Below are 15,843 nucleotides of genomic sequence, written 5' to 3'. Positions count from 1 at the left end.
AGCTCCTTGATCCCAAATACCAATTATGCTCAAATTGAAATTTTACATAATGTTAAATTTAAATATAATGCTACCGAATTGAGTAATACTTGTGTGGGAGAAGGAGGGGATAAAAACAAGGATGAGAGACTTGTTCTGGAGTGTGCCAAGTGCCCATCACAGACGACCCACGCTCCTGCCTTCCAGCTATCTCTGGCTACGATGCGAAACATACTTGAAGTTGAGTCAAACCCAGGCTCTTAATAATAATCTCTTTGAAGATTGGCAGCGCTTCCTGATTAACTGAAACAATCAAGGTTTGTGAATTAGTTATCATTTCTGTGGTAAATAGTTACGGCTGACATAAGAAGTGTCTTAGAAAAAGGAGGTTTAGAGGTCCTTCAGGATCTGCTGAGGACAATGTCAGTCCATAGGGTCAAAGGAATGAAAGAAGACATCTAAAAATTATGAAGTAAAGACCTGAGGAGGGAGGCACATAGTTATAATGAAAGAAATTCTGGAACAAAAAGACACTTGTCTGGAACCAAAGTGAGAGAGATACCTTGATGATAAAGGTGTGCTGACCATTAGATGGCATGGGTGTGTGTGTGTGTGTGTATAAAAAAACCAAAGGGCTGTACAAATCCAGTTATGACAAAGTTGTGTCATGTTCCCAAAAAGCCTCATTAGAAAACAAACAAAATGGAATACCTAAGAAAATGATACAATAATCACAGAAGAAATTTTACAAACTGAAAATTTTAAATAAAAAGGCAGTGAAAGCAATGGATAGAAGCATTTGCTCAGTTGACAGCTTTTGAATTCTTGCATTTTACCGATACACTTTTCAAAAGAAATTTTTTTGTTCTATATTCCACCTTTGGTAGAGGAACTTGTAAATAATTTTAAACTATGGGTCACCCATGCAAAGGTCTGAGGAACTCATGTATTGCCTGATATATTTTCCATTTCCTGGGACCTACTTTAATCATTTTTGCTCTCAGGTTCCCTGTTCTATTGACTTTGTCATCACCAACAGCAGAGGATATCATATTTGCTGCTTTTAGGCAACGTAGAAACTATTAAAACATCTCTTTATTCTTCTGTGGTTGCGTTACATCGCCATATCAACAGTTTCACATGTTCCCTGCAGCCCTTTAATGAAGGCCATTTGTCAGAGTGGTTAGCACATGGTCCATGGAACCCAAGTCACTTCCAATCCCATCTCTGCTCCACACGGCCAGGGGACCTTAAACAAGTCATTGAATCTCTCTCCACCTCAGTTTCCCCAAGCTATGAAGTAGGGATAATAGCATCCACCCTCAAAGAGTCGCCTTGCCTTGAGGATGAATAAAGTTAGCGTGAGCTGAAGCACTTAGAATGTTGTGTCAGAACTTCCACCCGTGTACAGGCTTTCACAATTTGGCTTTTACAAGTTATGCACTGACCCATGCATGGTATACCTACAGTTTTATAAACTAGGTGTATATAGCAAACTGTTCCAAACTGGGATTCAGACTGTTCAGTGGCAGATTTTTTTGTGTTTCAGAAAAAGAAATAGAGTTTTCCCCAATTGCTTTTTTCATCTCTGTATACATGTTCAGGGGTTTTCCTTCCACACTGAACCTTAATGCTTTTTGTTTGGATATTTTATTTGCTGTAAGTCACAGCACACTGCCTTTGGTTTGGATCAGGATAATCCAAATTGCCACCTCTACCTTATTTTAACACTCAGATCTATTTTATTTATTTATTTTTCCAGTTTTATTAAGATATAATTGATATAGAACGTTGTATAAGTTGAAGGTATACAATATAATGATTGGATATATGTCTATATTATGAAATGATCACCACAATAAGTTTAGTTAACATCCATCACCTCACAGAGTTACAGTTTTTTTCCTTGTGATGAGAACTTTTAAGATTTATTATCTTAGCAACTTTCAAATATGCAATACAGTGTTGTTAACTATAGTCACCGTGCTGTGCATTACAACCTCACAACATGTTTATTTATTAACTGGAAGTTTGTTTCTTTTGACCACCTTCACCCATTTCCCCCACCACCCGCCTCTGGTAATCGCCCATCTGTTCTTCGTTTCTATGAGTTTTGTTTTTTTTTTCAGATTCCACATATAAGTGAGATCATACAATATTTGTCTTTCTCTGACTAATTTCACTTAGCATAATGCCCTCAACGTCCATCCATGTTGTCACAAACAGCAGGATTTCTTTCTTTTTTATGACTGAATAATATTCCATTGTGTAATATATATGTGAAAATGTGATATATATATATTTTTTCTTTATCCATTTTCTTTATCCATTCATCCATCAATAGACCCTTAGGTTGTTCACCAGATCTTTTTTTTTTTTAAAAAGATGCTTTTTTAAAAATTTATTTTATTTTTGGCTGCGTTGGGTCTTTGTTGCTGCACACGGACTTTCTCTAGCTGTGGCGAGCGGGGTCTACTCTTCGTTGTGGTGCTCAGGCTTCTCATTGCGGTGGCTTCTCCTGTTGCGGAGCATGGGCTCTAGGCATGCGGGCTTCAGTAGTTGAGGCATGGGGGCTCAGTAGTTGTGGCTTGTGGGCTCTAGAGTGCAGGCTCAATAGCTCAGTAGTTGTGGCGCACGGGCTTAGTTGCTCGCGGCATGTGGGATCTTCCCGGAACAGGGCTTGAATTCGTGTCCCCTGCCTTGGCAGGCGGATTCTTAACCACTGCGCCACCAGGGAAGCCCCAACAGATCTATTTTAAAGTAAATTTAAGTTGAATGTTTCTAATTTGCTTGTTATGAATGCATTAAATGTTGTACAGTATTTCACGTTGCCATTTTAGGTGGGATTCTTTTTTTCAAATTTGTTTTGAGGGAAATTTTCTAAGCCAAGAAGGCACATTTTGCCAGCCAGCCAGAAATAAACTCAAACTTTAAATGAATCAAGTTAAATTTAAAACTGAGCTCCCAAGGCTGAGGTGAAACCCCCACTGGAAAATTTGGTTTTCCATCCCCACCATCATCAGAAACAAACATGAATCTCTGTGTATCTCATGCCGCACAAATGCAGTCTTGACAGGCCAAACTTGGAGGAGACGTTTTTTAAATTTTTTCTTGCTTCCTATAAAAATATCTTAACTGGAAAAAAAAAAAAAGACAAGCTGATTCTGAGTTAGGACTTAACCCAGTGATCTCTGGAGTGTATCAATTCAGGTCAAAGCAAGCACTCAAGGAAGGCAGCTTAGCCTCACCCACTTCCCAGCTGAGGGCCTGGAGCAAGTTCCTCTACTTCTCCAGGACTCAATTTTCAAATCTGTAAAATGGCCAGAAATCTTCCTTCACCAGGTTGTTATAAGGATTAAATGAGATTATATATGTGAGATACAGAGCACAGTGTCTGCTGTTAAATATGTGCTGAATAAAATAGTAGCTGTGAAAATGAAGGAGAAGAAAATATACTAGAATACAAAACAAAGGAGGGCTTCAGATCAGGGACACACAGGGAGAGGAAGCATGTGAATGAGGTCACCTGCGCCCCACATTCACCTGATGTAAGTGGTCAGGGTAAACCATTCCTTCCCAACATAGCTTGGCAAATAATCTCTGTCATATCATAACTTCTCAGTGCTTGAGGTTTGGATGGAAGCAAGTTTGTGCTTCACCCTGGCTCTGGACCACTTCTATCTCCTGCCAGTCTTTGCAGAAGCAACAATGGGTTCCAAACTCAGTATCATAAGTTTGGAAGAGAAAAAGCTCAGAGGACTCGCCAGCCAGGAGGCCTGGTAGGAAAAAGAGATGAAAGGTGGACATATGTGTCCAAACACATCCTTATCTTCCTCTTTCCACGATCTGATCAGCCAGGGGAAAAGTAAGTGCTAAAGATTATCAAAAATCATGGCCAACTTAAAAATCATTGGTATTTTGTTTGAAGCTTTATCTTAATTGAATACATCTTGCTGCTAATATTAAAGCAGCTTCTACTACTTAAAATGAATCGTCAGGGTAATTAGGAGAATATGACACTTCACAGGGAAATCAGATCCTGAACTTCAAAATTTCCTCAAAATTTTTGAATCTGGATGGCAAGCCATTTGCACACAAATAATTAAGTACTCAGTATAATTTAACAAGTTGATTCTCCTGTCACATTAACAACACATTTGAAGGCAATGTAATACATTCTGCCCTGTGAACCCACCACTATAAAGAACAAAAAGCAAAGAAAGGAGAAAAAGAATGCAGAAATTTGGACCACCTAGCAGCCAAGAATGTTCCTGTAACAATGGCTTTGCTGTCCCAGATCACGTGATCCAAAGTGAGGGGCTGAACGGTTCTGCATTGTACAAGGTGCTTCTGGACGCTCCCTGGTGAAAAGGATACTTACACCACATTTCATTTGCAAAAACCTTTAGAAAATCAGTGCATCTCCACAAGGCAAAAGGTATTGTCCTATTTTATGTCTGGAGACATCGAAGCAGGGACTTTTCTTAAGAGAGAATGTCAGGGTCTCCGACCAAATTAAGACTCAGGATATCCTGACTTCTGATTTCATAACCAACACCATACGTTCATAACCTTTTTCAGCCTTGGCTGACAAATAGTCCACCAAGACCAAATTTCCTGACTCCCAAACAAGGAATTGTAGCAGCTCACAAAATGTAATCTTGATCAAAGCTGTTCTCTGGCAGGAAAAAAAAGCCAGCAGTCACATTTTATCAGTTAGGCTGGGGTGTCCGTACATGAACACATGTTGCTTGTTCCTGCAGCTCACAGGAGGATGGAAAGCGTAGAAGGGCTAACCAGGGGGGTTTGTGCCCTACCACGTCCAATGAACCAGGGTGAATTTTTTCAGCCTTGGACCCTACTAGGAAATAGAAGCTCCACCCCATTGCTCCAGAAGTTTACTTTCCCCAAGTAGCCAACTCATCCCCGGTTGCTGTTGGTTACAGACATGGTTGGGTAAATGCTGTACTGGTTGAAAAGGAGGTAAGAGAGTATGGGAGACAGTCAGCTCTTTGATTTTGAAGGGCTATTAGAATTTCCCAATTTACACTCTGTAAATAACCAAAATACGTACATCTATTTCTCTGAGACTTTCTTTTTGTGTTGACTGCAGTCATCTAGCGATGTCTTTAGGGGTTATAAACAGTTTTTAAACTGTATTTTTTAAATAATTCAAATGCTATTTTTAAAACATATTCCAAAGTTGAAATATTTTCAAATGTTAATTATATATTAAATGTTATATATATATATTCCAGCCATCAGCCACTTAAAATAAATATTCAAAGAAGAGAGAGCAGCATTAAGTAGACACCATATCCATCTGCCCAGGCACTCCCTTTTCACACTCCATCAACACTTTGCATACACCTCTCTCCTACTTCATATTGAATAATACTGTTATTTATATGCTTATATAACTGTCTGCTAAACTGTTGGTTCCTTCAAAGTAGGGGCCATGCTTTACTCATCTTTGTATCCCCAGTACCAATAATTAGGCCTGGAACATGGAAGCTACTAAAAAAAATGACTGACTAGGGTACCTCAGGGTTTTCATCAATCATCACTTTTATGCCAGAAGACTTCTTTGAAGTTGGAGAGGTTTTTTAGAAAGTGTGTCACCCTTGCATTACGTGCTTAAAACCGAGCATACCCAATAGTGCACATTATTCAAAGGGCGCATCCTCCCCACCCAGATTCCTCTAAATATCAGTAATTCTCATGGAAATGGAAAACCCCTGCAACAAGTCAGCCAATTAACAAGGCGCCATTTTGGACTCAAGGTTTCTGATACTATAATCCTGCCAACAATTCAAAGACAGCTAGAAAAAGTGAAAGTGGACTGCCTAACCTGGAGTGGAAATTCTTAGCAAAGGATTTTGGGGAGATTGGAGGGAGAGTGGAGAGGAGGAGGGTGGATTGGAGAGGGGGGCATGATGGCTGCAAATCCAGAACTCCTTTGAACAAAGAAAGCAGCCACGTCCTAAGAAGGCTAGGCTCCTGAAATTGGAAAACACATTTGTTTCACTCTTTGGTCTACTGTCCCAAAGTGCTAACAATGTTATCACCTTCAGTCTATCTTGTCCTTTAGTCACCAAAGAAAGAAAAGACATGGTGACATGAAGTACGAAGGGTTCAGGCGGTAGATTTCCCGGACCTCCCACTCCACCACCCAATCCACCCAATAGTATATAATAGTACATAACTGCGTCAGCTCTGCACCCTGCCCTCTTCCCGTTCCAACTGCACATGCCTACGTGGGAGGATGCTTAAGGCCAGCTAGACCTTCTCAGGAAAAGATTTCTGAGAGAAAGCATGCATTGCGTATCCAGCAGACACAGCTGAGGCTTATGAGCTTGAAGCAATACTACAGATGTGATTTTTTTTTTTTATTGCAATGAAAAAACACTGCAGGAATAGGCTTCTGTTTGCATCTGTAAAGATGATTTAATGTGGTTCCAAGGCACAATTATAGTTTACATAGAATCCTGGAGACATGGGCAGTATGTGAAGGAGTATGGTTGTAGCAATAGAAGACTACAAGGTGAACAATAGGAAAAGGCATCCGATGTGTGAGTCCCAGAGTTTAATACATACAGATTATATTGTTTTATATAAACATCAATGTTCTCTGTGATTTATTCAAGGTTGATAGTAAAATTGTCAGCCAAGTGTTATCTACTTGAAACCTGTGCAATTACTCTCAATCATATATTTCATTGAACTGATCTCCCAATTGTTATTAAATATTCATATTATTAAGCACTCAACGCATATCAGGGTTTACTAAATATTATTAAGCATTCAGTGCATACTCAGTGTGTGCATAAGGGTTTCTCAAGAGTTTTCCTTTACTTTTTCCCCATTTTTGGATAAGGGATTTGAGAAATGACTTATAATACTGAATTCTTTCTATAAGGTCACAATAAAGTGTTTGAGGCAAACTTGAGATGGCCACAGATTTTTTTGACATTCCTCTCATTGAGAGGTGGGGTCTACTTCTCTTACCCTTGAATCTTAGCTGGCCTCAGTTACTTTCTTGACCAATAAAAATTGGTCAAGAAAACAGATATGACATTCTGGGACTCCCCAGGCTAAAGCATAAGGAGCCTTATAGCTCATTCCTGGGACTCTTGAAACACTCATTCTTGGACCCTGAGCCACTATGTAAGAAGTCTACCTTCCATGGTGAAGCAGCCATGAGACCACATGGAGAGGGAGGGGGCTGACTGAGCCCAGCTTTTTAGCTGTCTGTGCCAAAGTGCCATGTATGGGAGTGAAGCTATCTTGGAGCCTACAAACCTATCCAGCCACCATCTGGATACCACCAAGTAATCCCTGCTGACACTTTCTGAAGCAGAAGAATCACCCATCCAAGCCCTACCTGAATTCCAGACCCACAGATATTAATAAAGCGACGGTTGTTTCAGGCCACTAAGTTTCAGGGTCGTTTGTGATGAAGCGATAGATAACCAAAACAGATGTAGTATAAAGTTCCTGTGTGAGACTCCTCCGAAGGTAAGCATTAGCTTCTACTCAGCTGACCCATCCGCTGCCATCTTTCTCAGCGGGAGCAAGTCCGCAGTGCCAGGATGTGGTTGACTAAGCTACTGAGTCATGCTCCTGGAGAAATGAGATCAGTTATACTTGCTTAGAAGTTGATTAGAAAGAGTTTTGGGGGAGATGATTTCATGGCTCCATGGCTAATTCCCAATCACTCAATAAGAGGTCCAAAGCATGAGCAAATACGGTAGACTTTATACATTTTCTCCCAGCCTCTAGCATGGGGATAGGGGAAGAACAAAAAGCAGCTCTGTCAGTGTGTGGTTGGTGATGGCTTCCACTGATCCATATGGTGCTCCCTGACCCATTGCATCTTTAAGAGTCTTTTATAGTCCCTAGTTCCCATTAGCATTACACATATCCATCATCACAACGAATTTGAAAATGGCGCTAAAGACTTTCTGTTAAGCAGGAGGACAAATCCCAGAGTATCATTCCAACACTGAGCAGGAGAAACTCAGCACAAGGGAGGCTTCCTAGAAACTTAAAAGACCCCCCACCAAAGTCTCTCAGCCTCCCTCTTCATTAAAGGCTTTGTTTTTTCTCTCTCCAACTCTAGTTTCATTTTGTGAAAAGGTTCACTGCCTTCTGTGCCATGAGCAGACAAGCTTATCGAATGAACTGTAAATCTAATCAGTTTGGCATAGGGGTTTCATGGGAGCCATGTAAACAATAGCTGGAGTTGTGTTAAGCTTCAGTGACTCCAACTGATTCCCAGTTTGGTTCATTTGTGCAGAACAGTTGGAGATACAAAGCCAAGCCCATTAATTTCAAGAGAGTGGTTCTAACAGAGGAACAAGCTGTCAGTCCTCGGAAGGGTTTCAATCCAAGCTCTAACTACAGGATTTTATTTATGGCATAAGGTATGTCTTTGAGTTACTCAGTTTCTTTCCAGTTCCTCAATATTCTGTATTTCTAAGAAGATCCTGGCAATTCTTGTTGAAATTGGAATCCTGTGGAAAAATGAGCAAAGAACGTCTCCAAGTTCCTCTGGACCCTCATAATAGTGATCAAAGTGGGGTCCTGAATCCCCACCCAAGAGTTCTCTTAACATGGCGGTGCCCCAGGTTACCTCTGAAAAATGGACTTAATTAGTTTCAGCAACCAATTCAGTTCTATATCTCATCTGTATACTTTTACAGCAACACATTTATTTTCTTAATGTGCATTACACTCTCAAGATTGTAAAGTTTATGTAGTTACAGTACTGAAGTCACACCAGTTTTCAATCTGCTAAATCGCATGTGCTTAAGTTTCCAGATGGAAAAATGAATATTCACCACAGCTCCATCAGGAATGCCAATTTCCCATCACTCCCTAGCATTGGGCAATGCATTTTAAGTATTGTGTTAATTTAAGACATTTTCTGGTCCTCCAAGACTTGTATTTACATACTAGCTGAAACTGCAAGTGGAAATGAATGGGGGATGATGATATTTGCCTTATCTCAATTTTTCTGTGAGAAGGAGAAAAGCACTTATGCTTGAAATAAGCAGATGTGAAAACACTTCTCACTAATCAAAATGTTTACCACTAGTTTAGGAGAGGCTGCCTGTTTAGAGGCAGTGAACCTGATACATATACTTAGCAAGACGAGTGTATTTAGTGTGACAGAACCTTGAAGCAGAACTTTTTCAGCTTAGCTCAAGATTAACATGAGCAATACCACATTTCTTTGCTTATTAGGCTTTTCACAGTTCATGAACTTGGATTTGAGAGTGACTCGTGTCTATTTCAGCGTAGACTCTCTCACACCAATATATTCTCAGCTTCAAGTCACTATAACCAAAAGTAATACAGGGGGAAAAATGCAAAGAACAATGTCACTACAAGATTCAAAGAATTAGCTTTGTAAAATATTTTATATTAAGGAAATTTTAATTGGTATAAATTAAATATCTACTATTCTGGAAGACAACAAAAATCATGCAATTGCTCTCAATTTGATCCCAGGCATTTGATAATATTCATAACAGAAAATTAATGAAATAATATATATGAAGATGACAGAAATTTACCAGCATGATTCTGTAAAAAGCTTTGCATAACAAACCACTCTGATTTCTTTCTATAATAAAATTATGGCCACATAAACTGGTAGAAAGTGACAAGAAGTCCACCTGCATTTTCTTGATTAAGACCATTGTGGTTGTAAAATTCACAGGCTCCCACCTGAAACTAGCTTAAGCTATACAATTAAAATTCAACAAAGTTTATGGAACTAATTATGACAATAATAACTAACATTTATGGGATATTTGCTCTGTAGTAGGTACTGTTCCCAGCACACATTTTCATTGATTCATTCATTTAATCTTTGCAATAACCCATATCATTAACATTCTTAGTAATCCCATTTTATACATAAGGGAAGTCAGGAGCAGCAGGGTCACATAAGTCCCCCAAGTTACATAAATCAGAAGTGGAGCCAGATTTTGATTCCAGGTGGGCTGGCTCCAAAGCCTGTATGCATGACCCACACACCCAACCAATTACGTGACTCTTTATCAATCAGGAAAAAGTGTTATCTTCTGGTTTTATTTTGGTCCGAGTTAGACTTGGGGCTTATGGATTAAACTCAGAAGGTAGTAGTGTTCAATGGAACAGGTCCACCTGTAATGTTCTGAGGAGACTGTCACGGGGTTCATTCTTAGACTCTATCTCATTCAATATCAGTATTTATTAGGTAGAAAAACGAGTTAGAATATATGCCCTCAATTTTTATATGATAATGACTTTAGTGAAATTGTTAATATCATGGAAGGCAATAGAAATTCAAACTAACACTCAGCAAATGGGGAAAATAGTTCTATAAAAACTACTCAATTTAGAGTTATTTGTAGTGAGGTGGATAGACCTAGAGTCTGTCATACAGAGTGAAGTAAGTCAGAAGGAGAAAAACAAATACTGTATGCTAACTCATATATATGGAATCTAAAAAAAAAAAAAAGTTTCTGAAGAACCTAGGGGCAGGACAGGAATAAAGACGCAGATGTAGAGAATGGACTTGAGGACACGGGGAGGGGGAAGCTTAAGCTGGGACGAAGTGAGAGAGTGGCATGGACATATATACACTACCAAATGTAAAATAGATAGCTATTGGGAAGCAGCCGCATAGCACAGGGAGATCAGCTCAGTGCTTTGTGACCACCTACAGGGGTGGGATAGGGAGGGTGGGAGGGAGCCGCAAGAGGGAGGGGATATGGGGATATATGTATACGTATAGCTGATTCACTTTGTTATACAGCAGAAACTAACACAACACTGTAAAGCAATTATACTCTAATAAAGATGTTAAAAAAAAAATCCTAAACAAAACAAAAAAAACCTCTCAATTTAGATGTGCCAGATGTGCCAAGATGTTTTTTAATCACAGTGCCAAATCAGCCACTCCCCGCTGCACGCTCTTTGTTTTTCTGCTGGTTTTTTTTTGTTTGTTTTTTGGTTTGCTTTTTAATTTTTTTATTTATGTTTTTGGCTGCGTTGGGTCTTCGTTGCTGTGTGCGGGCTTCCTCTAGTTGACGCGAACGGGGGCTACTCTTCGTTGCGGTGCACGGGCTTCTCATTGCGGTGGCTTCTCTTGTTGCGGAGCATGGGCTCTAGGCACACAGGCTTCAGTAGTTGTGGCATGTGGGCTCAGTAGTTGCAGCACACAGGCTCTAGGGTGCACAGGCTTCAGTAGTTGTGGCTCAAGGTCTCTAGGACGTGGGCTCAGTAGTTGTGGCGCATGGGCTTAGTTGCTCCATGGCATGTGGGATCTTCCCGGACCAGGGATTGAACCCCTGTCCCCTGCACTGGCAGGTGGATTCTTAACCACTGCGCCACCAGGGAAGTGCCCTCTGCGTGTTCTTTGAATGACCACCTCCCATGCCCAGCACAGATGATGGCACATGGGTAAACACCTGACCTAGGGGTGTCGGATCACCCTTGGGTCACAGTCAGTCCACAGGCTGGAATGAAAAGATGAGCTGGGCCTATCAGATCCCCACTCTTGGGAATTTGCTTTGGAAAACAGTGACCCAGTTGGCAACAGTAACTTAAGGTGAAAAGTTGTGATGTAGGAAAGGAAAGAAGAGGCCATTGTGGCCATGTCATGGGCAAGCCAAAGCTAAAAGGGAGCAGAAGCTTTGAGTGAGCAGACAGAGCAAGGTAGTCAGTTTAGAGGGGAGAATGAGGCAGAAATAAAGTCACAGAAAGGTTTCAAGTGTAGGAAAGCTCTGTTTTATACTACATGCTGTCTTATTTATCACTCATTAGGAATCTACTTGACACAATCTCTCTGGTGTTCTATGTTCTTTGGTGATTTCTTTTGGTTATAAGAGTAACTATGGCTAGGGTGATGTTCCCCTGATATTTGGGGAGGGGTTTATAACTTGGTCTGATTTGAAAGAACATTCTCTCCAGTCTCACTATGACTAAGGCAAGTCCGCGCCCAAATACCTGAGGGTTGTGCCCATACACGCTGCAATTGAGATAACGTAAGCTCAGGTGCTATTTATCTGAAGGGCTCCCAAGCTGCTGAGCTCCTGGCAGCTGTTCAAGAAGAAGGAACACCCGTACTTGGGAAGGAATAGTAGCTCCCGCGGTGAGCACAAGACATATAAGTAGAAGCCGTAACACCTTGCAAGCTGACTGCCAGCTCTCATGGTCTCAGATAAGCGATTAGCTTTTACTCAGTCCCTTGTAGCTGAATAGGACACAGGGGGTGAGGCACAGGGAGTGTGTATTTAGCACAAGGGCTTGATGAGGCCCTGTGCATTGTGGTGCAAGATACCAATGAGTCCTGCCTAGGCAGAAGGAGACAGGTACAGTCTAAATGATGGTCAAAGCCCTCCAAAGGCTGAGCAATTTGTGTGATTACCCTTCACTTCTCCTCTCAATTGGATATAACTCTGACCTCTAATCTAAATTTCACCACAGCGTTCTCTGGAGTGCTGTTCGCTGCCTTGATTTCTTCACCTGCAGAATAGGCTTCTCAGTGCCTGTCTCCAAAGGAGAATCAGTTGGTTCAAGCCCAAGATAAGTGTTGAAACTATCGATCAACGGTCACAAAATCTCATTATGACAATCACAAAAGGTTGCCCAATGCCTTCTGTTATCCTGGAATATTTTTTTAAAAATCAATTACGACTTGAAATAAGCTCCGGTAATGTTTCTCAAACTGAGATTCACAAGTTCTGTAAGAATTTTTTGATTTGAGGTTTTCCTTAAGACTATGATCTAAGAAAAGTAATATAAGAGTGTTCTGGACCATTGGGATGACCACCTTGTAACCAAACGCTGTCCAGAATTCAGCATCTGCATTTGTGTCTCCAAGAGACCCTGTGCTAAACCCTCAGTGTCATATATTATACAACACTGCACACACATTGTATACAACGCAAAGTACTAAATTGATTGGACAACCAATATAATGGATCAATGGACAGAAACCCAACCGTAAAAGCTAAAAATAACAGCAGTGACCACAATGAAGTGTCAAATAATGATCCATCATATTCAAGATGGAAAGAATCAAGTCAACTAGTGAAATGTAAAACAACTAAACACATATGTTATTAAACCCAACATCAGCAATTTTGTTTCCATAACATACCATCTGTTGTTCATTTAAATTTTACTTATTTTATAAATATGGATGTTTAATTGATAAATGTCCTTTGGTGCTATGTTTGTTTAAGGGTCATAAACCTAAGAAGTATATACCTAGTTTTGTGTGTGTCTATATTTAAGTAATGTTACTTAAAAGTAATAGTAATTTGAGTCATCACTTGGGCTACTAAGAACTTTTTCCATGAAAAGCCGTCCGTACGTTAGTTTGAAAAACACTGAATTAAGGAATTAGCTGGGTTTTGTATATTAAATAGAAAATCTCATTCTAATGTTAGCTATTATAAAGGAGTTTTGTCAGTAACTTTCAAGCAGAGATTTAAAGCTGGTGGATCTTCCTAATGTTATTCAAATGCACATTAATTCATTTCAATGCACATTAATTCATACAGTCACTCATTCATTCATCGAACATTGAATATCTACTATTAACAGGCACTGTGCGGGAATGAGAATGAGTAATATGGTAGTATTTTTACCTTCAGGCTTCACAGCATAGTTGATAAACCTAAGAAATGCCCAGTAGAAATCTGTTTGCCCAGTAGAAATCTGTTTGCCTGGAAATCAGTAGACACCTCTTTGGGGAGAAAAACTCTAACGATACGTGTTCACCTCTGAGTGTGTCTACCCTATTAGCGGAATGACCAAACATGTTATTTAATCCTGTCCTATTCACCTGTTCCTATGATAGCACCATACTGTTCTAATCAAAAAAAGTTTATGATATATTTTTAAACGTGGGCAAGTCCTACATCATTATTCCACTTTTTCAGGATTTTCCTAGATACTCCTACATGTTTTTTCTTTTTCAGGTGAACATTAGAACATTTTTGTCAAGTTCTCCCTAAAATCTCATTGGCATTTTTCATTAGGAATGTGTTAATAATCAGAGCTTAATTGAGGAGATTGCCTTATTAATATTGTGTCTTCAGTGGTAGAAATATAGAAAATGTTTCTCCATGTATTCAAATCCTCCTTTCCATGTCTCAGAAAGAAACTGTTTTTTTCTAAATATAAGTCTAGCACATTTCTATTCCCATGTATTTTATGTTTTGTGTGTATGTATGTCTTGTGAATGGGATCTCAATTTTTATTACATTTTCCATTAATTGCTTGCATATAGAACAGTACTGATCTGCATAATTATTTTGTAACTGATCCCCCTAAATGTTTATTAGTTCTGATAACTGAGTAATCCCAAGTCTTTTCACCTGAATGCCCCAAATGGCAGATGCCATTTTAATTGATGTAATTAACTCAATTTCTTTAAATCTCTTATTTTGCCATTCTTTTTTTTTTTTTAATTTTGCCATTCTTGCATTTGATTCCTTAATATGGTATTTGTTGTAATATAAACAAATTTGGAGAAACAATTTTATTAATAAAATCGATTCTCTAGGATGACGTGTCATGCTTATTTCCCAGTATGTTCATTCCAATTTGACAAACATAGTTTTTCACTTGCTTCCCTTGGTTTAGACAGTCTTGTTTTGTTTTTTGGGGGGGCCGTGCAGCGCAGCTTGTGGGATCTTAGTTCCCCAACCAGGGATTGAACCTGGGCCACAGCAGTGAAAGTGCCGAGTCCTAACCACTGGACCACCAGGGAACTCCTAAAACAGTTTTCTAATTTTTAAATTAGGATTATTTCATCTCCTTTTAAATATGTAAATCTCATAAAATATTTTATTATAAAACAGCAATGTAACAGGTTCTAAAATATTTATGCTACACTTTATTTAGTCAGATGCCTTACATTAACTTTTAATTTAGTGATAACATTGAATAATAACACACTGTTTCAGATTTCCAAACAGTGACAGGTCAAAAGCAAAAATCTGGTTGCTAATCGGCTGCCCTTGTGCCATGTCAAACTCTGGTTTCGAGCAGCAGAATTTGGCATTTTCGTTCTGCTTGCTCACTGCCCTGGCCCAAGGAAATGAGTTGGATGAGTGCCCTTCTTTTTTTATTCAGAGATGCCATAGATTAATTGTAAAGACTTCCTTTCATCTACATAACAGAATGGGTTCAGATAGCCTTTTAAGCTATTATCTGCAGTTTGGAACTTTGTGCTGGAAAGTCATAGCATTTATACAAAAGAGGTCTGTTAGAAACAGTGAACAATGAGAGTTTGACATTTTTCTCCTTCTGCCTCCAGAAAGAAACCAAAGCAACTATTTGATTACATTTATGTATTCCATAAAAGAATGTGGGGTTATATTCAAATGCCAGCAAACCTCATGGAAATGACAAAACTGTGCAGCTTGTTCAAGTGGACGTTCTCATTAATACCTCACTCCCATTGAGCTGACGGAAGCAGAGTGGCAGCAAATTATTCCACGTGCTCTATTAATCACTCAAACTGTGTACTTGTTTAAATGTAAGAAAAATAAGAAGCCATGCCCAATCTAGGATGAAACTCAGCCTCATTTTGTAAGGGGGGGGGGGGCAGCAAGGAAGGGGGAGAATAGTAAATAGTGTGCAACACATTTAGGACTTTGGCTGAAATAAGGCAATGTGTGCAAATACTTTAAACACAAATTAAATCCAAAAAAATTTCTTTTGCCCTTCCTCGTAAGTACTTCTTGGTTACATCAGTTTTTTTCTGTTTCCTCTCTTGACTTCATTGATTTTGTGTGAGCCTGCATGTGTGCACATTCTGTGAATATAAATTGCTTTAATTAAAAACCACCT

General features: G+C 39.4%; 1 non-coding gene across 1 annotated transcript; it reads right to left on the bottom strand.

Moving 5' to 3' along the window:
• Positions 1-14,686: 14,686 nt before the first annotated feature.
• TRNAE-UUC lies at positions 14,687-14,758 on the bottom strand. Its single transcript has one exon. It is a non-coding gene; the product is annotated as a tRNA-Glu (tRNA).
• Between the last annotated feature and the right edge of the window lie 1,085 nt (positions 14,759-15,843).

The sequence above is a fragment of the Balaenoptera musculus genome, chromosome 7 (assembly GCF_009873245.2).
Source record: "Balaenoptera musculus isolate JJ_BM4_2016_0621 chromosome 7, mBalMus1.pri.v3, whole genome shotgun sequence".
Lineage (NCBI taxonomy): Eukaryota > Metazoa > Chordata > Mammalia > Artiodactyla > Balaenopteridae > Balaenoptera > Balaenoptera musculus.
This window is presented reverse-complemented; position numbering and strand designations above follow the sequence as displayed.